Here is a 27,328-nt window from a genome sequence, read left to right as displayed (position 1 = left end):
ATGGGTGTGTTCCTTATCTTATCCTAGTGTCTAAACTCTTCTCCATGGCTGGACCCCCAAATAATATTCCTTTACGTGCTAAGGGGTATCTAGAGAGTGGGATAGGTTTAATAACTACCCTAACCCTAACGCGTACCCTAACCCTAACCCCTACCCTAACCCTAACACGTACCCTAATCCTAACCCGTACCCTAAACCGAGCCCTAACCCTAACACTAACCCTAACCCTAACCCTAACCCATACCCTACGCCGTACCCGAACCCCTCCCCGAACCCATTCCCCAAGCCGTACCCTAAACCTAACCCTAAGCCTAACCCTAACCCTAGGCTACCCTTGACTGCTTCTGCCTCCAATAGATTTCCTAAGCACTAGTGTTTTAAGGAACAGCTTAAAAAGAGAATCCTAAAGTGATTTCTTTATAATGGGTGTGTTCCTTATCTTATCCTAGTGTCTAAACTCTTCTCCATGGCTGCACCCCCAAATAATATTGCCTTACGTGCTAAGGGGTATCTAGAGAGTGGGATAGGTTTAATAACTACCCTAACCCTAATGCGTACTCTAACCCTAACCCCTACCCTAACACTAACACGTACCCTAATCCTAACCCGTACCCTAAAACGAGACCTAACTCTAACACTAACACTAACCCTAACCCTAACCCATACCCTATGCCGTACCCGAACCCCTCCCCAAACCCGTACCCTAAGCCGTACCCTAAGCCTAACCCTAAGCCTAACACTAACCCTAGGCTACCCTTGACTGCTTCTGCCTCCAATAGATTTCCTAAGCACTAGTGTTTTAAGCAACAGCTTAAAAAGAGAATCCTAATGTGATTTCTTTATAATGGGTGTGTTCCTTATCTTATCCTAGTGTCTAAATTCTTCTCCATGGCTGGACCCCCAAATAATATTCCTTTACGTGCTAAGGGGTATCTAGAGAGTGGGATAGGTTTACTAACTACCCTAACCCTAACGCGTACCCTAACCCTAACCCCTACCCTAACCCTAACACGTACCCTAATCCTAACCCGTACCCTAAACCGAGCCCTAACCCTAACACTAACCCTAACCCTAACCCTAACCCATACCCTACGCCGTACCCGCACCCCTCCCCGAACCCGTACCCTAAGCCGTACCCTAAGCCTAACCCTAAGCCTAACCCTAACCCTAGGCTACCCTTGACTGCTTCTGCCTCCAATAGATTTCCTAAGCACTAGTGTTTTAAGGAACAGCTTAAAAAGAGAATCCTAATGTGATTTCTTTAAAATGGGTGTGTTCCTTATCTTATCCTAGTGTCTAAACTCTTCTCCATGGCTGCACCCCCAAATAATATTCCCTTACGTGCTAAGGGGTATCTAGAGAGTGGGATAGGTTTAATAACTACCCTAACCCTAACGCGTACCCTAACCCTAACCCCTACCCTAACCCTAACACGTACCCTAATCCTAACCTGTACCCTAAACCGAGCCCTAACCCTAACACTAACCCTAACCCTAACCCATACCCTACGCCGTACCCGCACCCCTCCCCGAACCCGTACCCTAAGCCATACCCTAAACCTAACCCTAAGCCTAACCCTAACCCTAGGCTACCCTTGACTGCTTCTGCCTCCAATTGATTTCCTAAGCACTAGTGTTTTAAGGAACAGCTTAAAAAGAGAATCCTAATGTGATTTCTTTATAATGGGTGTGTTCCTTATCTTATCCTAGTGTCTAAACTTTTCTCCATGGCTGGACCCCCAAATAATATTCCTTTACGTGCTAAGGGGGAGCTAGAGAGTGGGATAGGTTTACTAACTACCCTAGCCCTAACGCGTAACCTAACCCTAACCCCTACCCTAACCCTAACACGTACCCTAATCCTAAACCGTACCCTAAACCGAGCCCTAACCCTAACACTAACCCTAACCCTAACCCTAACCCATACCCTACGCCGTACCCGAACCCGTCCCCGAACCCATACCCCAAGCCATACCCTAACCCTAACCCTAAGCCTAACCCTAACCCTAGGCTACCCTTGACTGCTTCTGCCTCCAATAGATTACCTAAGCACTAGTGTTTTAAGGAACAGCTTAAAAAGAGAATCCTAAAGTGATTTCTTTATAATGGGTGTGTTCCTTATCTTATCCTAGTGTCTAAACTCTTCTCCATGGCTGGACCCCCAAATAATATTCCTTTACGTGCTAAGGGGTATCTAGAGAGTGGGATAGGTTTAATAACTACCCTAACCCTAACGCGTACCCTAACCCTAACCCCTACCCTAACCCTAACACGTACCCTAATCCTAACCCGTACCCTAAACCGAGCCCTAACCCTAACACTAACCCTAACCCTAACCCTAACCCGTACCCTACGCCGTACCCGAAACCCTCCCCGAACCCGTACCCTAAGCCGTACCCTAAGCCTAACCCTAAGCCTAACCCTAACCCTAGGCTACCCTTGACTGCTTCTGCCTCCAATAGATTTCCTAAGCGCTAGTGTTTTAAGGAACAGCTTAAAAAGAGAATCCTAATGTGATTTCTTTATAATGGGTGTGTTCCTTATCTTATCCTAGTGTCTAAACTCTTCTCCATGGCTGGACCCTCAAATAATATTCCTTTACGTGCTAAGGGGTATCTAGAGAGTGGGATAGGTTTAATAACTACCCTAACCCTAACGCGTACCCGAACCCTAACCCCTACCCTAACCCTAACACGTACCCTAATCCTAACCCGTACCCTAAACCGAGCCCTAACCCTAACACTAACCCTAACCCTAACCCTAACCCATACCCTACGCCGTACCCGCACCCCTCCCCGAACCCGTACACTAAGCCGTACCCTAAGCCTAACCCTAAGCCTAACCCTAACCCTAGGCTACCCTTGACTGCTTCTGCCTCCAATAGATTTCCTAAGCACTAGTGTTTTAAGGAACAGCTTAAAAAGAGAATCCTAATGTGATTTATTTATAATGGGTGTGTTCCTTATCTTATCCTAGTGTCTAAATTCTTCTCCATGGCTGCACCCCCAAATAATATTCCCTTACGTGCTAAGGGGTATCTAGAGAGTGGGATAGGTTTAATAACTACCCTAACCCTAACGCGTACCCTAACCCTAACCCCTACCCTAACCCTAACACGTACCCTAATCCTAACCTGTACCCTAAACCGAGCCCTAACCCTAACACTAACCCTAACCCTAACCCTAACCCATACCCTACGCCGTACCCGCACCCCTCCCCGAACCCGTACCCTAAGCCATACCCTAAACCTAACCCTAAGCCTAACCCTAACCCTAGGCTACCCTTGACTGCTTCTGCCTCCAATAGATTTCCTAAGCACTAGTGTTTTAAGGAACAGCTTAAAAAGAGAATCCTAATGTGATTTCTTTATAATGGGTGTGTTCCTTATCTTATCCTAGTGTCTAAACTCTTCTCCATGGCTGGACCCCCAAATAATATTCCTTTACGTGCTAAGGGGTATCTAGAGAGTGGGATAGGTTTAATAACTACCCTAACCCTAACGCGTACCCTAACCCTAACCCCTACCCTAACCCTAACACGTACCCTAATCCTAACCCGTACCCTAAACCGAGCCCTAACCCTAACACTAACCCTAACCCTAACCCTAACCCATACCCTACGCCGTACCCGAACCCCTCCCCGAACCCATTCCCCAAGCCGTACCCTAAACCTAACCCTAAGCCTAACCCTAACCCTAGGCTACCCTTGACTGCTTCTGCCTCCAATAGATTTCCTAAGCACTAGTGTTTTAAGGAACAGCTTAAAAAGAGAATCCTAAAGTGATTTCTTTATAATGGGTGTGTTCCTTATCTTATCCTAGTGTCTAAACTCTTCTCCATGGCTGCACCCCCAAATAATATTGCCTTACGTGCTAAGGGGTATCTAGAGAGTGGGATAGGTTTAATAACTACCCTAACCCTAATGCGTACTCTAACCCTAACCCCTACCCTAACACTAACACGTACCCTAATCCTAACCCGTACCCTAAAACGAGACCTAACCCTAACACTAACACTAACCCTAACCCTAACCCATACCCTACGCCGTACCCGAACCCCTCCCCAAACCCGTACCCTAAGCCGTACCCTAAGCCTAACCCTAAGCCTAACACTAACCCTAGGCTACCCTTGACTGCTTCTGCCTCCAATAGATTTCCTAAGCACTAGTGTTTTAAGCAACAGCTTAAAAAGAGAATCCTAATGTGATTTCTTTATAATGGGTGTGTTCCTTATCTTATCCTAGTGTCTAAATTCTTCTCCATGGCTGGACCCCCAAATAATATTCCTTTACGTGCTAAGGGGTATCTAGAGAGTGGGATAGGTTTACTAACTACCCTAACCCTAACGCGTACCCTAACTCTAACCCCTACCCTAACCCTAACACGTACCCTAATCCTAACCCGTACCCTAAACCGAGCCCTAACCCTAACACTAACCCTAACCCTAACCCTAACCCATACCCTACGCCGTACCCGCACCCCTCCCCGAACCCGTACCCTAAGCCGTACCCTAAGCCTAACCCTAAGCCTAACCCTAACCCTAGGCTACCCTTGACTGCTTCTGCCTCCAATAGATTTCCTAAGCACTAGTGTTTTAAGGAACAGCTTAAAAAGAGAATCCTAATGTGATTTCTTTAAAATGGGTGTGTTCCTTATCTTATCCTAGTGTCTAAACTCTTCTCCATGGCTGCACCCCCAAATAATATTCCCTTACGTGCTAAGGGGTATCTAGAGAGTGGGATAGGTTTAATAACTACCCTAACCCTAACGCGTACCCTAACCCTAACCCCTACCCTAACCCTAACATGTACCCTAATCCTAACCTGTACCCTAAACCGAGCCCTAACCCTAACACTAACCCTAACCCTAACCCATACCCTACGCCGTACCCGCACCCCTCCCCGAACCCGTACCCTAAGCCATACCCTAAACCTAACCCTAAGCCTAACCCTAACCCTAGGCTACCCTTGACTGCTTCTGCCTCCAATTGATTTCCTAAGCAGTAGTGTTTTAAGGAACAGCTTAAAAAGAGAATCCTAATGTGATTTCTTTATAATGGGTGTGTTCCTTATCTTATCCTAGTGTCTAAACTTTTCTCCATGGCTGGACCCCCAAATAATATTCCTTTACGTGCTAAGGGGGAGCTAGAGAGTGGGATAGGTTTACTAACTACCCTAGCCCTAACGCGTAACCTAACCCTAACCCCTACCCTAACCCTAACACGTACCCTAATCCTAAACCGTACCCTAAACCGAGCCCTAACCCTAACACTAACCCTAACCCTAACCCTAACCCATACCCTACGCCGTACCCGAACCCATCCCCGAACCCATACCCCAAGCCATACCCTAACCCTAACCCTAAGCCTAACCCTAACCCTAGGCTACCCTTGACTGCTTCTGCCTCCAATAGATTACCTAAGCACTAGTGTTTTAAGGAACAGCTTAAAAAGAGAATCCTAAAGTGATTTCTTTATAATGGGTGTGTTCCTTATCTTATCCTAGTGTCTAAACTCTTCTCCATGGCTGGACCCCCAAATAATATTCCTTTACGTGCTAAGGGGTATCTAGAGAGTGGGATAGGTTTAATAACTACCCTAACCCTAACGCGTACTCTAACCCTAACCCCTACCCTAACCCTAACACGTACCCTAATCCTAACCCGTACCCTAAACCGAGCCCTAACCCTAACACTAACCCTAACCCTAACCCTAACCCGTACCCTACGCCGTACCCGAAACCCTCCCCGAACCCGTACCCTAAGCCGTACCCTAAGCCTAACCCTAAGCCTAACCCTAACCCTAGGCTACCCTTGACTGCTTCTGCCTCCAATAGATTTCCTAAGCGCTAGTGTTTTAAGGAACAGCTTAAAAAGAGAATCCTAATGTGATTTCTTTATAATGGGTGTGTTCCTTATCTTATCCTAGTGTCTAAACTCTTCTCCATGGCTGGACCCTCAAATAATATTCCTTTACGTGCTAAGGGGTATCTAGAGAGTGGGATAGGTTTAATAACTACCCTAACCCTAACGCGTACCCGAACCCTAACCCCTACCCTAACCCTAACACGTACCCTAATCCTAACCCGTACCCTAAACCGAGCCCTAACCCTAACACTAACCCTAACCCTAACCCTAACCCATACCCTACGCCGTACCCGCACCCCTCCCCGAACCCGTACACTAAGCCGTACCCTAAGCCTAACCCTAAGCCTAACCCTAACCCTAGGCTACCCTTGACTGCTTCTGCCTCCAATAGATTTCCTAAGCACTAGTGTTTTAAGGAACAGCTTAAAAAGAGAATCCTAATGTGATTTATTTATAATGGGTGTGTTCCTTATCTTATCCTAGTGTCTAAATTCTTCTCCATGGCTGCACCCCCAAATAATATTCCCTTACGTGCTAAGGGGTATCTAGAGAGTGGGATAGGTTTAATAACTACCCTAACCCTAACGCGTACCCTAACCCTAACCCCTACCCTAACCCTAACACGTACCCTAATCCTAACCTGTACCCTAAACCGAGCCCTAACCCTAACACTAACCCTAACCCTAACCCTAACCCATACCCTACGCCGTACCCGCACCCCTCCCCGAACCCGTACCCTAAGCCATACCCTAAACCTAACCCTAAGCCTAACCCTAACCCTAGGCTACCCTTGACTGCTTCTGCCTCCAATAGATTTCCTAAGCACTAGTGTTTTAAGGAACAGCTTAAAAAGAGAATCCTAATGTGATTTCTTTATAATGGGTGTGTTCCTTATCTTATCCTAGTGTCTAAACTCTTCTCCATGGCTGGACCCCCAAATAATATTCCTTTACGTGCTAAGGGGTATCTAGAGAGTGGGATAGGTTTAATAACTACCCTAACCCTAACGCGTACCCTAACCCTAACCCCTACCCTAACCCTAACACGTACCCTAATCCTAACCCGTACCCTAAACCGAGCCCTAACCCTAACACTAACCCTAACCCTAACCCTAACCCATACCCTACGCCGTACCCGAACCCCTCCCCGAACCCATTCCCCAAGCCGTACCCTAAACCTAACCCTAAGCCTAACCCTAACCCTAGGCTACCCTTGACTGCTTCTGCCTCCAATAGATTTCCTAAGCACTAGTGTTTTAAGGAACAGCTTAAAAAGAGAATCCTAAAGTGATTTCTTTATAATGGGTGTGTTCCTTATCTTATCCTAGTGTCTAAACTCTTCTCCATGGCTGCACCCCCAAATAATATTGCCTTACGTGCTAAGGGGTATCTAGAGAGTGGGATAGGTTTAATAACTACCCTAACCCTAATGCGTACTCTAACCCTAACCCCTACCCTAACACTAACACGTACCCTAATCCTAACCCGTACCCTAAAACGAGACCTAACCCTAACACTAACACTAACCCTAACCCTAACCCATACCCTACGCCGTACCCGAACCCCTCCCCAAACCCGTACCCTAAGCCGTACCCTAAGCCTAACCCTAAGCCTAACACTAACCCTAGGCTACCCTTGACTGCTTCTGCCTCCAATAGATTTCCTAAGCACTAGTGTTTTAAGCAACAGCTTAAAAAGAGAATCCTAATGTGATTTCTTTATAATGGGTGTGTTCCTTATCTTATCCTAGTGTCTAAATTCTTCTCCATGGCTGGACCCCCAAATAATATTCCTTTACGTGCTAAGGGGTATCTAGAGAGTGGGATAGGTTTACTAACTACCCTAACCCTAACGCGTACCCTAACTCTAACCCCTACCCTAACCCTAACACGTACCCTAATCCTAACCCGTACCCTAAACCGAGCCCTAACCCTAACACTAACCCTAACCCTAACCCTAACCCATACCCTACGCCGTACCCGCACCCCTCCCCGAACCCGTACCCTAAGCCGTACCCTAAGCCTAACCCTAAGCCTAACCCTAACCCTAGGCTACCCTTGACTGCTTCTGCCTCCAATAGATTTCCTAAGCACTAGTGTTTTAAGGAACAGCTTAAAAAGAGAATCCTAATGTGATTTCTTTAAAATGGGTGTGTTCCTTATCTTATCCTAGTGTCTAAACTCTTCTCCATGGCTGCACCCCCAAATAATATTCCCTTACGTGCTAAGGGGTATCTAGAGAGTGGGATAGGTTTAATAACTACCCTAACCCTAACGCGTACCCTAACCCTAACCCCTACCCTAACCCTAACATGTACCCTAATCCTAACCTGTACCCTAAACCGAGCCCTAACCCTAACACTAACCCTAACCCTAACCCATACCCTACGCCGTACCCGCACCCCTCCCCGAACCCGTACCCTAAGCCATACCCTAAACCTAACCCTAAGCCTAACCCTAACCCTAGGCTACCCTTGACTGCTTCTGCCTCCAATTGATTTCCTAAGCAGTAGTGTTTTAAGGAACAGCTTAAAAAGAGAATCCTAATGTGATTTCTTTATAATGGGTGTGTTCCTTATCTTATCCTAGTGTCTAAACTTTTCTCCATGGCTGGACCCCCAAATAATATTCCTTTACGTGCTAAGGGGGAGCTAGAGAGTGGGATAGGTTTACTAACTACCCTAGCCCTAACGCGTAACCTAACCCTAACCCCTACCCTAACCCTAACACGTACCCTAATCCTAAACCGTACCCTAAACCGAGCCCTAACCCTAACACTAACCCTAACCCTAACCCTAACCCATACCCTACGCCGTACCCGAACCCGTCCCCGAACCCATACCCCAAGCCATACCCTAACCCTAACCCTAAGCCTAACCCTAACCCTAGGCTACCCTTGACTGCTTCTGCCTCCAATAGATTACCTAAGCACTAGTGTTTTAAGGAACAGCTTAAAAAGAGAATCCTAAAGTGATTTCTTTATAATGGGTGTGTTCCTTATCTTATCCTAGTGTCTAAACTCTTCTCCATGGCTGGACCCCCAAATAATATTCCTTTACGTGCTAAGGGGTATCTAGAGAGTGGGATAGGTTTAATAACTACCCTAACCCTAACGCGTACCCTAACCCTAACCCCTACCCTAACCCTAACACGTACCCTAATCCTAACCCGTACCCTAAACCGAGCCCTAACCCTAACACTAACCCTAACCCTAACCCTAACCCGTACCCTACGCCGTACCCGAAACCCTCCCCGAACCCGTACCCTAAGCCGTACCCTAAGCCTAACCCTAAGCCTAACCCTAACCCTAGGCTACCCTTGACTGCTTCTGCCTCCAATAGATTTCCTAAGCACTAGTGTTTTAAGGAACAGCTTAAAAAGAGAATCCTAATGTGATTTCTTTATAATGGGTGTGTTCCTTATCTTATCCTAGTGTCTAAACTCTTCTCCATGGCTGGACACTCAAATAATATTCCTTTACGTGCTAAGGGGTATCTAGAGAGTGGGATAGGTTTAATAACTACCCTAACCCTAACGCGTACCCGAACCCTAACCCCTACCCTAACCCTAACACGTACCCTAATCCTAACCCGTACCCTAAACCGAGCCCTAACCCTAACACTAACCCTAACCCTAACCCTAACCCATACCCTACGCCGTACCCGCACCCCTCCCCGAACCCGTACACGAAGCCGTACCCTAAGCCTAACCCTAAGCCTAACCCTAACCCTAGGCTACCCTTGACTGCTTCTGCCTCCAATAGATTTCCTAAGCACTAGTGTTTTAAGGAACAGCTTAAAAAGAGAATCCTAATGTGATTTCTTTATAATGGGTGTGTTCCTTATCTTATCCTAGTGTCTAAATTCTTCTCCATGGCTGCACCCCCAAATAATATTCCCTTACGTGCTAAGGGGTATCTAGAGAGTGGGATAGGTTTAATAACTACCCTAACCCTAACGCGTACCCTAACCCTAACCCCTACCCTAACCCTAACACGTACCCTAATCCTAACCTGTACCCTAAACCGAGCCCTAACCCTAACACTAACCCTAACCCTAACCCTAACCCATACCCTACGCCGTACCCGCACCCCTCCCCGAACCCGTACCCTAAGCCATACCCTAAACCTAACCCTAAGCCTAACCCTAACCCTAGGCTACCCTTGACTGCTTCTGCCTCCAATAGATTTCCTAAGCACTAGTGTTTTAAGGAACAGCTTAAAAAGAGAATCCTAATGTGATTTCTTTATAATGGGTGTGTTCCTTATCTTATCCTAGTGTCTAAACTCTTCTCCATGGTTGGACCCCCAAATAATATTCCTTTACGTGCTAAGGGGTATCTAGAGAGTGGGATAGGTTTAATAACTACCCTAACCCTAACGCGTACCCTAACCCTAACCCCTACCCTAACCCTAACACGTACCCTAATCCGAACCCGTACCCTAAACCGAGCCCTAACCCTAACACTAACCCTAACCCTAACCCTAACCCATACCCTACGCCGTACCCGAACCCCTCCCCGAACCCATTCCCCAAGCCGTACCCTAAACCTAACCCTAAGCCTAACCCTAACCCTAGGCTACCCTTGACTGCTTCTGCCTCCAATAGATTTCCTAAGCACTAGTGTTTTAAGGAACAGCTTAAAAAGAGAATCCTAAAGTGATTTCTTTATAATGGGTGTGTTCCTTATCTTATCCTAGTGTCTAAACTCTTCTCCATGGCTGGACCCTCAAATAATATTCCTTTACGTGCTAAGGGGTATCTAGAGAGTGGGATAGGTTTAATAACTACCCTAACCCTAACGCGTACCCTAACCCTAACCCCTACCCTAACCCTAACACGTACCCTAATCCTAACCCGTACCCTAAACCGAGCCCTAACCCTAACACTAACCCTAACCGTAACCCTAACCCATACCCTACGCCGTACCCACACCCCTCCCCGAACCCGTACCCTAAGCCGTACCCTAAGCCTAACCCTAAGCCTAACCCTAACCCTAGGCTACCCTTGACTGCTTCTGCCTCCAATAGATTTCCTAAGCACTAGTGTTTTAAGGAACAGCTTAAAAAGAGAATCCTAATGTGATTTCTTTATAATGGGTGTGTTCCTTATCTTATCCTAGTGTCTAAACTCTTCTCCATGGGTGCACCCCCAAATAATATTGCCTTACGTGCTAAGGGGTATCTAGAGCGTGGGATAGGTTTAATAACTACCCTAATCCTAATGCGTACTCTAACCCTAACCCCTACCCTAACACTAACACGTACCCTAATCCTAACCCGTACCCTAAACCGAGCCCTAACGCTTACACTAACACTAACCCTAACCCTAACCCATACCCTACGCCGTACCCGAACCCCTCCCCAAACCCGTACCCTAAGACGTACCCTAAGCCTAACCCTAAGCCTAACACTAACCCTAGGCTACCCTTGACTGCTTCTGCCTCCAATAGATTTCCTAAGCACTAGTGTTTTAAGCAACAGCTTAAAAAGAGAATCCTAATGTGATTTCTTTATAATGGGTGTGTTCCTTATCTTATCCTAGAGTCTAAATTCTTCTCCATGGCTGGACCCCCAAATAATATTCCTTTACGTGCTAAGGGGTATCTAGAGAGTGGGATAGGTTTACTAACTACCCTAACCCTAACGCGTACCCTAACCCTAACCCCTACCCTAACCCTAACACGTACCCTAATCCTAACCGTACCCTAAACCGAGCCCTAACCCTAACACTAACCCTAACACTAACCCTAACCCATACCCTACGCCATACCCGAAACCCTCCCCGAACCCGTACCCTAAGCCGTACCCTAAGCCTAACCCTAAGCCTAACCCTAACCCTAGGCTACCCTTGACTACTTCTGCCTCCAATAGATTTCCTAAGCACTAGTGTTTTAAGGAACAGCTTAAAAAGAGAATCCTAATGTGATTTCTTTATAATGGGTGTGTTCCTTATCTTATCCTAGTGTCTAAACTCTTCTCCATGGCTGGACCCTCAAATAATATTCCTTTACGTGCTAAGGGGTATCTAGAGAGTGGGATAGGTTTAATAACTACCCTAACCCTAACGCGTACCCTAACCCTAACCCCTACCCTAACCCTAACACGTACCCTAATCCTAACCCGTACCCTAAACCGAGCCCTAACCCTAACACTAACCCTAACCCTAACCCTAACCCATACCCTACGCCGTACCCGCACCCCTCCCCGAACCCGTACCCTAAGCCGTACCCTAAGCCTAACCCTAAGCCTAACCCTAACCCTAGGCTACCCTTGACTGCTTCTGCCTCCAATAGATTTCCTAAGCACTAGTGTTTTAAGGAACAGCTTAAAAAGAGAATCCTAATGTGATTTCTTTAAAATGGGTGTGTTCCTTATCTTATCCTAGTGTCTAAACTCTTCTCCATGGCTGCACCCCCAAATAATATTCCCTTACGTGCTAAGGGGTATCTAGAGAGTGGGATAGGTTTAATAACTACCCTAACCCTAACGCGTACCCTAACCCTAACCCCTACCCTAACCCTAACACGTACCCTAATCCTAACCTGTACCCTAAACCGAGCCCTAACCCTAACACTAACCCTAACCCTAACCCTAACCCATACCCTACGCCGTACCCGCACCCCTCCCCGAACCCGTACCCTAAGCCATACCCTAAACCTAACCCTAAGCCTAACCCTAACCCTAGGCTACCCTTGACTGCTTCTGCCTCCAATTGATTTCCTAAGCAGTAGTGTTTTAAGGAACAGCTTAAAAAGAGAATCCTAATGTGATTTCTTTATAATGGGTGTGTTCCTTATCTTATCCTAGTGTCTAAACTCTTCTCCATGGCTGGACCCCCAAATAATATTCCTTTACGTGCTAAGGGGGAGCTAGAGAGTGGGATAGGTTTACTAACTACCCTAGCCCTAACGCGTAACCTAACCCTAACCCCTACCCTAACCCTAACACGTACCCTAATCCTAAACCGTACCCTAAACCGAGCCCTAACCCTAACACTAACCCTAACCCTAACCCATACCCTACGCCGTACCCGAACCCCTCCCCGAACCCATACCCCAAGGCGTACCCTAACCCTAACCCTAAGCCTAACCCTAACCCTAGGCTACCCTTGACTGCTTCTGCCTCCAATAGATTTCCTAAGCACTAGTGTTTTGAGGAACAGCTTAAAAAGAGAAGCCTAAAGTGATTTCTTTATAATGGGTGTGTTCCTTATCTTATCCTAGTGTGTAAACTCTTCTCCATGGCTGGACCCCCAAATAATATTCCTTTACGTGCTAAGGGGTATCTAGAGAGTGGGATAGGTTTAATAACTACCCTAACCCTAACGCGTACCCTAACCCTAACCCCTACCCTAACCCTAACACGTACCCTAATGCTAACCCGTACCCTAAACCGAGCCGTAACCCTAACACTAACCCTAACCCTAACCCTAACCCATACCCTACGCCGTACCCGAAACCCTCCCCGAACCCGTACCCTAAGCCGTACCCTAAGCCTAACCCTAAGCCTAACCCTAACCCTAGGCTACCCTTGACTGCTTCTGCCTCCAATAGATTTCCTAAGCACTAGTGTTTTAAGGAACTGCTTAAAAAGAGAATCCTAATGTGATTTCTTTATAATGGGTGTGTTCCTTATCTTATCCTAGTGTCTAAACTCTTCTCCATGGCTGGACCCTCAAATAATATTCCTTTACGTGCTAAGGGGTATCTAGAGAGTGGGATAGGTTTAATAACTACCCTAACCCTAACGCGTACCCTAACCCTAACCCCTACCCTAACCCTAACACGTACCCTAATCCTAACCCGTACCCTAAACCGAGCCCTAACCCTAACACTAACCCTAACCCTAACCCTAACCCATACCCTACGCCGTACCCGCACCCCTCCCCGAACCCGTACCCTAAGCCGTACCCTAAGCCTAACCCTAAGCCTAACCCTAACCCTAGGCTACCCTTGACTGCTTCTGCCTCCAATAGATTTCCTAAGCACTAGTGTTTTAAGGAACAGCTTAAAAAGAGAATCCTAATGTGATTTCTTTATAATGGGTGTGTTCCTTATCTTATCCTAGTGTCTAAACTCTTCTCCATGGTTGGACCCCCAAATAATATTCCTTTACGTGCTAAGGGGTATCTAGAGAGTGGGATAGGTTTAATAACTACCCTAACCCTAACGCGTACCCTAACCCTAACCCCTACCCTAACCCTAACACGTACCCTAATCCGAACCCGTACCCTAAACCGAGCCCTAACCCTAACACTAACCCTAACCCTAACCCTAACCCATACCCTACGCCGTACCCGAACCCCTCCCCGAACCCATTCCCCAAGCCGTACCCTAAACCTAACCCTAAGCCTAACCCTAACCCTAGGCTACCCTTGACTGCTTCTGCCTCCAATAGATTTCCTAAGCACTAGTGTTTTAAGGAACAGCTTAAAAAGAGAATCCTAAAGTGATTTCTTTATAATGGGTGTGTTCCTTATCTTATCCTAGTGTCTAAACTCTTCTCCATGGCTGGACCCTCAAATAATATTCCTTTACGTGCTAAGGGGTATCTAGAGAGTGGGATAGGTTTAATAACTACCCTAACCCTAACGCGTACCCTAACCCTAACCCCTACCCTAACCCTAACACGTACCCTAATCCTAACCCGTACCCTAAACCGAGCCCTAACCCTAACACTAACCCTAACCCTAACCCTAACCCATACCCTACGCCGTACCCACACCCCTCCCCGAACCCGTACCCTAAGCCGTACCCTAAGCCTAACCCTAAGCCTAACCCTAACCCTAGGCTACCCTTGACTGCTTCTGCCTCCAATAGATTTCCTAAGCACTAGTGTTTTAAGGAACAGCTTAAAAAGAGAATCCTAATGTGATTTCTTTATAATGGGTGTGTTCCTTATCTTATCCTAGTGTCTAAACTCTTCTCCATGGGTGCACCCCCAAATAATATTGCCTTACGTGCTAAGGGGTATCTAGAGCGTGGGATAGGTTTAATAACTACCCTAATCCTAATGCGTACTCTAACCCTAACCCCTACCCTAACACTAACACGTACCCTAATCCTAACCCGTACCCTAAACCGAGCCCTAACGCTTACACTAACACTAACCCTAACCCTAACCCATACCCTACGCCGTACCCGAACCCCTCCCCAAACCCGTACCCTAAGACGTACCCTAAGCCTAACCCTAAGCCTAACACTAACCCTAGGCTACCCTTGACTGCTTCTGCCTCCAATAGATTTCCTAAGCACTAGTGTTTTAAGCAACAGCTTAAAAAGAGAATCCTAATGTGATTTCTTTATAATGGGTGTGTTCCTTATCTTATCCTAGAGTCTAAATTCTTCTCCATGGCTGGACCCCCAAATAATATTCCTTTACGTGCTAAGGGGTATCTAGAGAGTGGGATAGGTTTACTAACTACCCTAACCCTAACGCGTACCCTAACCCTAACCCCTACCCTAACCCTAACACGTACCCTAATCCTACCCGTACCCTAAACCGAGCCCTAACCCTAACACTAACCCTAACACTAACCCTAACCCATACCCTACGCCATACCCGAAACCCTCCCCGAACCCGTACCCTCAGCCGTACCCTAAGCCTAACCCTAAGCCTAACCCTAACCCTAGGCTACCCTTGACTACTTCTGCCTCCAATAGATTTCCTAAGCACTAGTGTTTTAAGGAACAGCTTAAAAAGAGAATCCTAATGTGATTTCTTTATAATGGGTGTGTTCCTTATCTTATCCTAGTGTCTAAACTCTTCTCCATGGCTGGACCCTCAAATAATATTCCTTTACGTGCTAAGGGGTATCTAGAGAGTGGGATAGGTTTAATAACTACCCTAACCCTAACGCGTACCCTAACCCTAACCCCTACCCTAACCCTAACACGTACCCTAATCCTAACCCGTACCCTAAACCGAGCCCTAACCCTAACACTAACCCTAACCCTAACCCTAACCCATACCCTACGCCGTACCCGCACCCCTCCCCGAACCCGTACCCTAAGCCGTACCCTAAGCCTAACCCTAAGCCTAACCCTAACCCTAGGCTACCCTTGACTGCTTCTGCCTCCAATAGATTTCCTAAGCACTAGTGTTTTAAGGAACAGCTTAAAAAGAGAATCCTAATGTGATTTCTTTCAAATGGGTGTGTTCCTTATCTTATCCTAGTGTCTAAACTCTTCTCCATGGCTGCACCCCCAAATAATATTCCCTTACGTGCTAAGGGGTATCTAGAGAGTGGGATAGGTTTAATAACTACCCTAACCCTAACGCGTACCCTAACCCTAACCCCTACCCTAACCCTAACACGTACCCTAATCCTAACCTGTACCCTAAACCGAGCCCTAACCCTAACACTAACCCTAACCCTAACCCTAACCCATACCCTACGCCGTACCCGCACCCCTCCCCGAACCCGTACCCTAAGCCATACCCTAAACCTAACCCTAAGCCTAACCCTAACCCTAGGCTACCCTTGACTGCTTCTGCCTCCAATTGATTTCCTAAGCAGTAGTGTTTTAAGGAACAGCTTAAAAAGAGAATCCTAATGTGATTTCTTTATAATGGGTGTGTTCCTTATCTTATCCTAGTGTCTAAACTCTTCTCCATGGCTGGACCCCCAAATAATATTCCTTTACGTGCTAAGGGGGAGCTAGAGAGTGGGATAGGTTTACTAACTACCCTAGCCCTAACGCGTAACCTAACCCTAACCCCTACCCTAACCCTAACACGTACCCTAATCCTAAACCGTACCCTAAACCGAGCCCTAACCCTAACACTAACCCTAACCCTAACCCTAACCCATACCGTACGCCGTACCCGAACCCCTCCCCGAACCCATACCCCAAGCCGTACCCTAACCCTAACCCTAAGCCTAACCCTAACCCTAGGCTACCCTTGACTGCTTCTGCCTCCAATAGATTTCCTAAGCACTAGTGTTTTAAGGAACAGCTTAAAAAGAGAATCCTAAAGTGATTTCTTTATAATGGGTGTGTTCCTTATCTTATCCTAGTGTCTAAACTCTTCTCCATGGCTGGACCCCCAAATAATATTCCTTTACGTGCTAAGGGGTATCTAGAGAGTGGGATAGGTTTAATAACTACCCTAACCCTAACGCGTACCCTAACCCTAACCCCTACCCTAACCCTAACACGTACCCTAATCCTAACCCGTACCCTAAACCGAGCCGTAACCCTAACACTAACCCTAACCCTAACCCTAACCCATACCCTACGCCGTACCCGAAACCCTCCCCGAACCCGTACCCTAAGCCGTACCCTAAGCCTAACCCTAAGCCTAACCCTAACCCTAGGCTACCCTTGACTGCTTCTGCCTCCAATAGATTTCCTAAGCACTAGTGTTTTAAGGAACTGCTTAAAAAGAGAATCCTAATGTGATTTCTTTATAATGGGTGTGTTCCTTATCTTATCCTAGTGTCTAAACTCTTCTCCATGGCTGGACCCTCAAATAATATTCCTTTACGTGCTAAGGGGTATCTAGAGAGTGGGATAGGTTTAATAACTACCCTAACCCTAACGCGTACCCTAACCCTAACCCCTACCCTAACCCTAACACGTACCCTAATCCTAACCCGTACCCTAAACCGAGCCCTAACCCTAACACTAACCCTAACCCTAACCCTAACCCATACCCTACGCCGTACCCGCACCCCTCCCCGAACCCGTACCCTAAGCCGTACCCTAAGCCTAACCCTAAGCCTAACCCTAACCCTAGGCTACCCTTGACTGCTTCTGCCTCCAATAGATTTCCTAAGCACTAGTGTTTTAAGGAACAGCTTAAAAAGAGAATCCTAATGTGATTTCTTTATAATGGGTGTGTTCCTTATCTTATCCTAGTGTCTAAACTCTTCTCCATGGCTGGACCCCCAAATAATATTCCTTTACGTGCTAAGGGGTATCTAGAGAGTGGGATAGGTTTAATAACTACCCTAACCCTAACGCGTACCCTAACCCTAACCCCTACCCTAACCCTAACACGTACCCTAATCCTAACCCGTACCCTAAACCGAGCCCTAACCCTAACACTAACCCTAACCCTAACCCTAACCCATACCCTACGCCGTACCCGAACCCCTCCCCGAACCCATTCCCCAAGCCGTACCCTAAACCTAACCCTAAGCCTAACCCTAACCCTAGGCTACCCTTGACTGCTTCTGCCTCCAATAGATTTCCTAAGCACTAGTGTTTTAAGGAACAGCTTAAAAAGAGAATCCTAAAGTGATTTCTTTATAATGGGTGTGTTCCTTATCTTATCCTAGTGTCTAAACTCTTCTCCATGGCTGGACCCCCAAATAATATTCCTTTACGTGCTAAGGGGTATCTAGAGAGTGGGATAGGTTTAATAACTACCCTAACCCTAACGCGTACCCTAACCCTAACCCCTACCCTAACCCTAACACGTACCCTAATCCTAACCCGTACCCTAAACCGAGCCCTAACCCTAACACTAACCCTAACCCTAACCCTAACCCATACCCTACGCCGTACCCACACCCCTCCCCGAACCCGTACCCTAAGCCGTACCCTAAGCCTAACCCTAAGCCTAACCCTAACCCTAGGCTACCCTTGACTGCTTCTGCCTCCAATAGATTTCCTAAGCACTAGTGTTTTAAGGAACAGCTTAAAAAGAGAATCCTAATGTGATTTCTTTATAATGGGTGTGTTCCTTATCTTATCCTAGTGTCTAAACTCTTCTCCATGGCTGCACCCCCAAATAATATTGCCTTACGTGGTAAGGGGTATCTAGAGAGTGGGATAGGTTTAATAACTACCCTAACCCTAATGCGTACTCTAACCCTAACCCCTACACTAACACTAACACGTACCCTAATCCTAACCCGTACCCTAAACCGAGCCCTAACCCTAACACTAACACTAACCCTAACCCTAACCCATACCCTACGCCGTACCCGAACCCCTCCCCAAACCCGTACCCTAAGCCGTACCCTAAGCCTAACCCTAAGCCTAACACTAACCCTAGGCTACCCTTGACTGCTTCTGCCTCCAATAGATTTCCTAAGCACTAGTGTTTTAAGCAACAGCTTAAAAAGAGAATCCTAATGTGATTTCTTTATAATGGGTGTGTTCCTTATCTTATCCTAGTGTCTAAACTCTTCTCCATGGCTGGACCCCCAAATAATATTCCTTTACGTGCTAAGGGGGAGCTAGAGAGTGGGATAGGTTTACTAACTACCCTAGCCCTAACGCGTAACCTAACCCTAACCCCTACCCTAACCCTAACACGTACCCTAATCCTAAACCGTACCCTAAACCGAGCCCTAACCCTAACACTAACCCTAACCCTAACCCTAACCCATACCCTACGCCGTACCCGAACCCCTCCCCGAACCCATACCCCAAGCCGTACCCTAACCCTAACCCTAAGCCTAACCCTAACCCTAGGCTACCCTTGACTGCTTCTGCCTCCAATAGATTTCCTAAGCACTAGTGTTTTAAGGAACAGCTTAAAAAGAGAATCCTAAAGTGATTTCTTTATAATGGGTGTGTTCCTTATCTTATCCTAGTGTCTAAACTCTTCTCCATGGCTGGACCCCCAAATAATATTCCTTTACGTGCTAAGGGGTATCTAGAGATTGGGATAGGTTTAATAACTACCCTAACCCTAACGCGTACCCTAACCCTAACCCCTACCCTAACCCTAAAACGTACCCTAATCCTAACCCGTACCCTAAACCGAGCCCTAACCCTAACACTAACCCTAACCCTAACCCTAACCCATACCCTACGCCGTACCCGAAACCCTCCCCGAACCCGTACCCTAAGCCGTACCCTAAGCCTAACCCTAAGCCTAACCCTAACCCTAGGCTACCCTTGACTGCTTCTGCCTCCAATAGATTTCCTAAGCACTAGTGTTTTAAGGAACTGCTTAAAAAGAGAATCCTAATGTGATTTCTTTATAATGGGTGTGTTCCTTATCTTATCCTAGTGTCTAAACTCTTCTCCATGGCTGGACCCTCAAATAATATTCCTTTACGTGCTAAGGGGTATCTAGAGAGTGGGATAGGTTTAATAACTACCCTAACCCTAACGCGTACCCTAACCCTAACCCCTACCCTAACCCTAACACGTACCCTAATCCTAACCCGTACCCTAAACCGAGCCCTAACCCTAACACTAACCCTAACCCTAACCCTAACCCATACCCTACGCCGTACCCGCACCCCTCCCCGAACCCGTACCCTAAGCCGTACCCTAAGCCTAACCCTAAGCCTAACCCTAACCCTAGGCTACCCTTGACTGCTTCTGCCTCCAATAGATTTCCTAAGCACTAGTGTTTTAAGGAACAGCTTAAAAAGAGAATCCTAATGTGATTTCTTTATAATGGGTGTGTTCCTTATCTTATCCTAGTGTCTAAACTCTTCTCCATGGCTGGATCCCCAAATAATATTCCTTTATGTGCTAAGGGGTATCTAGAGAGTGGGATAGGTTTAATAACTACCCTAACCCTAACGCGTACCCTAACCCTAACCCCTACCCTAACCCTAACACGTACCCTAATCCTAACCCGTACCCTAAACCGAGCCCTAACCCTAACACTAACCCTAACCCTAACCCTAACCCATACCCTACGCCGTACCCGAAACCCTCCCCGAACCCATTCCCCAAGCCGTACCCTAAACCTAACCCTAAGCCTAACCCTAACCCTAGGCTACCCTTGACTGCTTCTGCCTCCAATAGATTTCCTAAGCACTAGTGTTTTAAGGAACAGCTTAAAAAGAGAATCCTAAAGTGATTTCTTTATAATGGGTGTGTTCCGTATCTTATCCTAGTGTCTAAACTCTTCTCCATGGCTGGACCCCCAAATAATATTCCTTTACGTGCTAAGGGGTATCTAGAGAGTGGGATAGGTTTAATAACTACCCTAACCCTAACGCGTACCCTAACCCTAACCCCTACCCTAACCCTAACACGTACCCTAATCCTAACCCGTACCCTAAACCGAGCCCTAACCCTAACACTAACCCTAACTCTAACCCTAACCCATACCCTACGCCGTACCCACACCCCTCCCCGAACCCGTACCCTAAGCCGTACCCTAAGCCTAACCCTAAGCCTAACCCTAACCCTAGGCTACCCTTGAGTGCTTCTGCCTCCAATAGATTTCCTAAGCACTAGTGTTTTAAGGAACAGCTTAAAAAGAGAATCCTAATGTGATTTCTTTATAATGGGTGTGTTCCTTATCTTATCCTAGTGTCTAAACTCTTCTCCATGGCTGCACCCCCAAATAATATTGCCTTACGTGGTAAGGGGTATCTAGAGAGTGGGATAGGTTTAATAACTACCCTAACCCTAATGCGTACTCTAACCCTAACCCCTACCCTAACACTAACACGTACCCTAATCCTAACCCGTACCCTAAACCGAGCCCTAACCCTAACACTAACACTAACCCTAACCCTAACCCATACCCTACGCCGTACCCGAACCCCTCCCCAAACCCGTACCCTAAGCCGTACCCTAAGCCTAACCCTAAGCCTAACACTAACCCTAGGCTACCCTTGACTGCTTCTGCCTCCAATAGATTTCCTAAGCACTAGTGTTTTAAGCAACAGCTTAAAAAGAGAATCCTAATGTGATTTCTTTATAATGGGTGTGTTCCTTATCTTATCCTAGTGTCTAAACTCTTCTCCATGGCTGGACCCCCAAATAATATTCCTTTACGTGCTAAGGGGTATCTAGAGAGTGGGATAGGTATACTAACTACCCTAGCCCTAACGCGTAACCTAACCCTAACCCCTACCCTAACCCTAACACGTACCCTAATCCTAAACCGTACCCTAAACCGAGCCCTAACCCTAACACTAACCCTAACCCTAACCCTAACCCATACCCTACGCCGTACCCGAACCCCTCCCCGAACCCATACCCCAAGCCGTACCCTAACCCTAACCCTAAGCCTAACCCTAACCCTAGGCTACCCTTGACTGCTTCTGCCTCCAATAGATTTCCTAAGCACTAGTGCTTTAAGGAACAGCTTAAAAAGAGAATCCTAAAGTGATTTTTTATAATGGGTGTGTTCCTTATCTTATCCTAGTGTCTAAACTCTTCTCCATGGCTGGACCCCCAAATAATATTCCTTTACGTGCTAAGGGGTATCTAGAGAGTGGGATAGGTTTAATAACTACCCTAACCCTAACGCGTACCCTAACCCTAACCCCTACCCTAACCCTAACACGTACCCTAATCCTAACCCGTACCCTAAACCGAGCCCTAACCCTAACACTAACCCTAACCCTAACCCTAACCCATACCCTACGCCGTACCCGAACCCCTCCCCAAACCCGTACCCTAAGCCGTACCCTAAGCCTAACCCTAAGCCTAACCCTAACCCTAGGCTACCCTTGACTGCTTCTGCCTCCAATAGATTTCCTAAGCACTAGTGTTTTAAGGAACTGCTTAAAAAGAGAATCCTAATGTGATTTCTTTATAATGGGTGTGTTCCTTATCTTATCCTAGTGTCTAAACTCTTCTCCATGGCTGGACCCTCAAATAATATTCCTTTACGTGCTAAGGGGTATCTAGAGAGTGGGATAGGTTTAATAACTACCCTAACCCTAACGCGTACCCTAACCCTAACCCCTACCCTAACCCTAACACGTACCCTAATCCTAACCCGTACCCTAAACCGAGCCCTAACCCTAACACTAACCCTAACCCTAACCCTAACCCATACCCTACGCCGTACCCGCACCCCTACCCGAACCCGTACCCTAAGCCGTACCCTAAGCCTAACCCTAAGCCTAACCCTAACCCTAGGCTACCCTTGACTGCTTCTGCCTCCAATAGATTTCCTAAGCACTAGTGTTTTAAGGAACAGCTTAAAAAGAGAATCCTAATGTGATTTCTTTATAATGGGTGTGTTCCTTATCTTATCCTAGTGTCTAAACTCTTCTCCATGGCTGGACCCCCAAATAATATTCCTTTACGTGCTAAGGGGGAGCTAGAGAGTGGGATAGGTTTAATAACTACCCTAACCCTAACGCTTACCCTAACCCTAACCCCTACCCTAACCCTAACACGTACCCTAATCCTAACCCGTACCCTAAACCGAGCCCTAACCCTAACACTAACCCTAACCCTAACCCTAACCCATACCCTACGCCGTACCCGAACCCCTCCCCGAACCCGTACCCTAAGCCGTACCCTAAGCCTAACCCTAAGCCTAACCCTAACCCTAGGCTACCCTTGACTGCTTCTGCCTCCAATAGATTTCCTAAGCACTAGTGTTTTAAGGAACAGCTTAAAAAGAGAATCCTAAAGTGATTTCTTTAAAATGGGTGTGTTCCTTATCTTATCCTAGTGTCTAAACTCTTCTCCATGGCTGGACTCCCAAATAATATTCCTTTACGTGCTAAGGGGTATCTAGAGAGTGGGATAGGTTTAATAACTACCCTAACCCTAACGCGTACCCTAACCCTAACCCCTACCCTAACCCTAACACGTACCCTAATCCTAACCCGTACCCTAAACCGAGCCCTAACCCTAACACTAACCCTAACCCTAACCCTAACCCATACCCTACGCCGTACCCACACCCCTCCCCGAACCCGTACCCTAAGCCGTACCCTAAGCCTAACCCTAAGCCTAACCCTAACCCTAGGCTACCCTTGACTGCTTCTGCCTCCAATAGATTTCCTAAGCACTACTGTTTTAAGGAACAGCTTAAAAAGAGAATCCTAATGTGATTTCTTTATAATGGGTGTGTTCCTTATCTTATCCTAGTGTCTAAACTCTTCTCCATGGCTGCACCCCCAAATAATAATGCCTTACGTGGTAAGGGGTATCTAGAGAGTGGGATAGGTTTAATAACTACCCTAACCCTAATGCGTACTCTAACCCTAACCCCTACCCTAACACTAACACGTACCCTAATCCTAACCCGTACCCTAAACCGAGCCCTAACCCTAACACTAACACTAACCCTAACCCTAACCCATACCCTACGCCGTACCCGCACCCCTCCCCAAACCCGTACCCTAAGCCGTACCCTAAGCCTAACCCTAAGCCTAACCCTAACCCTAGGCTACCCTTGACTGCTTCTGCCTCCAATAGATTTCCTAAGCACTAATGTTTTAAGGAACAGCTTAAAAAGAGAATCCTAATGTGATTTCTTTATAATGGGTGTGTTCCTTATCTTATCCTAGTGTCTAAACTCTTCTCCATGGCTGGACCCTCAAATAATATTCCTTTACGTGCTAAGGGGTATCTAGAGAGTGGGATAGGTTTAATAACTACCCTAACCCTAACGCGTACCCTAACCCTAACCCCTACCCTAACCCTAACACGTACCCTAATCCTAACCCGTACCCTAAACCGAGCCCTAACCCTAACACTAACCCTAACCCTAACCCTAACCCATACCCTATGCCGTACCCGCACCCCTACCCGAACCCGTACCCTAAGCCGTACCCTAAGCCTAACCCTAAGCCTAACCCTAACCCTAGGCTACCCTTGACTGCTTCTGCCTCCAATAGATTTCCTAAGCACTAGTGTTTTAAGGAACAGCTTAAAAAGAGAATCCTAATGTGATTTCTTTATAATGGGTGTGTTCCTTATCTTATCCTAGTGTCTAAACTCTTCTCCATGGCTGGACCCCCAAATAATATTCCTTTACGTGCTAAGGGGTATCTAGAGAGTGGGATAGGTTTAATAACTACCCTAACCCTAACGCTTACCCTAACCCTAACCCCTACCCTAACCCTAACACGTACCCTAATCCTAACCCGTACCCTAAACCGAGCCCTAACCCTAACACTAACCCTAACCCTAACCCTAACCCATACCCTACGCCGTACCCGAACCCCTCCCCGAACCCATTCCCCAAGCCGTACCCTAAACCTAACCCTACGCCTAATCCTAACCCTAGGCTACCCTTGACTGCTTCTGCCTCCAATAGATTTCCTAAGCACTAGTGTTTTAAGGAACAGCTTAAAAAGAGAATCCTAAAGTGATTTCTTTAAAATGGGTGTGTTCCTTATCTTATCCTAGTGTCTAAACTCTTCTCCATGGCTGGACCCCCAAATAATATTCCTTTACGTGCTAAGGGGTATCTAGAGAGTGGGATAGGTTTAATAACTACCCTAACCCTAATGCGTACTCTAACCCTAACCCCTACCCTAACACTAACAAGTACCCTAATCCTAACCCGTACCCTAAACCGAGCCGTAACCCTAACACTAACACTAACCCTAACCCATACCCTACGCCGTACCCGTACCCCTCCCCAAACCCGTACCCTAAGCCGTACCCTAAGCCTAACCCTAAGCCTAACACTAACCCTAGGCTACCCTTGACTGCTTCTGCCTCCAATAGATTTCCTAAGCACTAGTGTTTTAAGCAACAGCTTAAAAAGAGAATCCTAATGTGATTTCTTTATAATGGGTGTGTTCCTTATCTTATCCTAGTGTCTAAATTCTTCTCCATGGCTGGACCCCCAAATAATATTCCTTTACGTGCTAAGGGGTATCTAGAGAGTGGGATAGGTTTACTAACTACCCTAACCCTAACGCGTACCCTAACCCTAACCCCTACCCTAACCCTAACACGTACCCTAATCCTAACCCGTACCCTAAACCGAGCCCTAACCCTAACACTAACCCTAACCCTAACCCTAACCCATACCCTACGCCGTACCCACACCCCTCCCCGAAACCATACCCTAAGCCGTACCCTAAGCCTAACCCTAAGCCTAACCCTAACCCTAGGCTACCCTTGACTGCTTCTGCCTCCAATAGATTTCCTAAGCACTAGTGTTTTAAGGAACAGCTTAAAAAGAGAATCCTAATGTGATTTCTTTATAATGGGTGTGTTCCTTATCTTATCCTAGTGTCTAAACTCTTCTCCATGGCTGGACCCTCAAATAATATTCCTTTACGTGCTAAGGGGTATCTAGAGAGTGGGATAGGTTTAATAACTACCCTAACCCTAACGCGTACCCTAACCCTAACCCCTACCCTAACCCTAACACGTACCCTAATCCTAACCCGTACCCTAAACCGAGCCCTAACCCTAACACTAACCCTAACCCTAACCCTAACCCATACCCTACGCCGTACCCGCACCCCTACCCGAACCCGTACCCTAAGCCGTACCCTAAGCCTAACCCTAAGCCTAACCCTAACCCTAGGCTACCCTTGACTGCTTCTGCCTCCAATAGATTTCCTAAGCACTAGTGTTTTAAGGAACAGCTTAAAAAGAGAATCCTAATGTGATTTCTTTATAATGGGTGTGTTCCTTATCTTATCCTAGTGTCTAAACTCTTCTCCATGGCTGGACCCCCAAATAATATTCCTTTACGTGCTAAGGGGTATCTAGAGAGTGGGATAGGTTTAATAACTACCCTAACCCTAACGCGTAACCTAACCCTAACCCCTACCCTAACCCTAACACGTACCCTAATCCTAACCCGTACCCTAAACCGAGCCCTAACCCTAACACTAACCCTAACCCTAACCCTAACCCATACCCTACGCCGTACCCGAACCCCTCCCCGAACCCATTCCCCAAGCCGTACCCTAAACCTAACCCTAAGCCTAACCCTAACCCTAGGCTACCCTTGACTGCTTCTGCCTCCAATAGATTTCCTAAGCACTAGTGTTTTAAGGAACAGCTTAAAAAGAGAATCCTAAAGTGATTTCTTTAAAATGGGTGTGTTCCTTATCTTATCCTAGTGTCTAAACTCTTCTCCATGGCTGGACTCCCAAATAATATTCCTTTACGTGCTAAGGGGTATCTAGAGAGTGGGATAGGTTTAATAACTACCCTAACCCTAACGAGTACCCTAACCCTAACCCCTACCCTAACCCTAACACGTACCCTAATCCTAACCCGTACCCTAAACCGAGCCCTAACCCTAACACTAACCCTAACCCTAACCCTAACCCATACCCTACGCCGTACCCACACCCCTCCCCGAACCCGTACCCTAAGCCGTACCCTAAGCCTAACCCTAAGCCTAACCCTAACCCTAGGCTACCCTTGACTGCTTCTGCCTCCAATAGATTTCCTAAGCACTAGTGTTTTAAGGAACAGCTTAAAAAGAGAATCCTAATGTGATTTCTTTATAATGGGTGTGTTCCTTATCTTATCCTAGTGTCTAAACTCTTCTCCATGGCTGCACCCCCAAATAATATTGCCTTACGTGGTAAGGGGTATCTAGAGAGTGGGATAGGTTTAATAACTACCCTAACCCTAATGCGTACTCTAACCCTAACCCCTACCCTAACACTAACACGTACCCTAATCCTAACCCGTACCCTAAACCGAGCCCTAACCCTAACACTAACACTAACCCTAACCCTAACCCATACCCTACGCCGTACCCGAACCCCTCCCCAAACCCGTACCCTAAGCCTTACCCTAAGCCTAACCCTAAGCCTAACCCTAACCCTAGGCTACCCTTGACTGCTTCTGCCTCCA

This window comes from Balaenoptera borealis, assembly GCF_965194805.1.
Source record: "Balaenoptera borealis genome assembly, chromosome: 21".
Classification (NCBI taxonomy): Eukaryota; Metazoa; Chordata; class Mammalia; order Artiodactyla; family Balaenopteridae; genus Balaenoptera; species Balaenoptera borealis.
The sequence above is the reverse complement of the archived record's forward strand: the minus strand, read 5'-3'. Positions refer to the sequence as shown.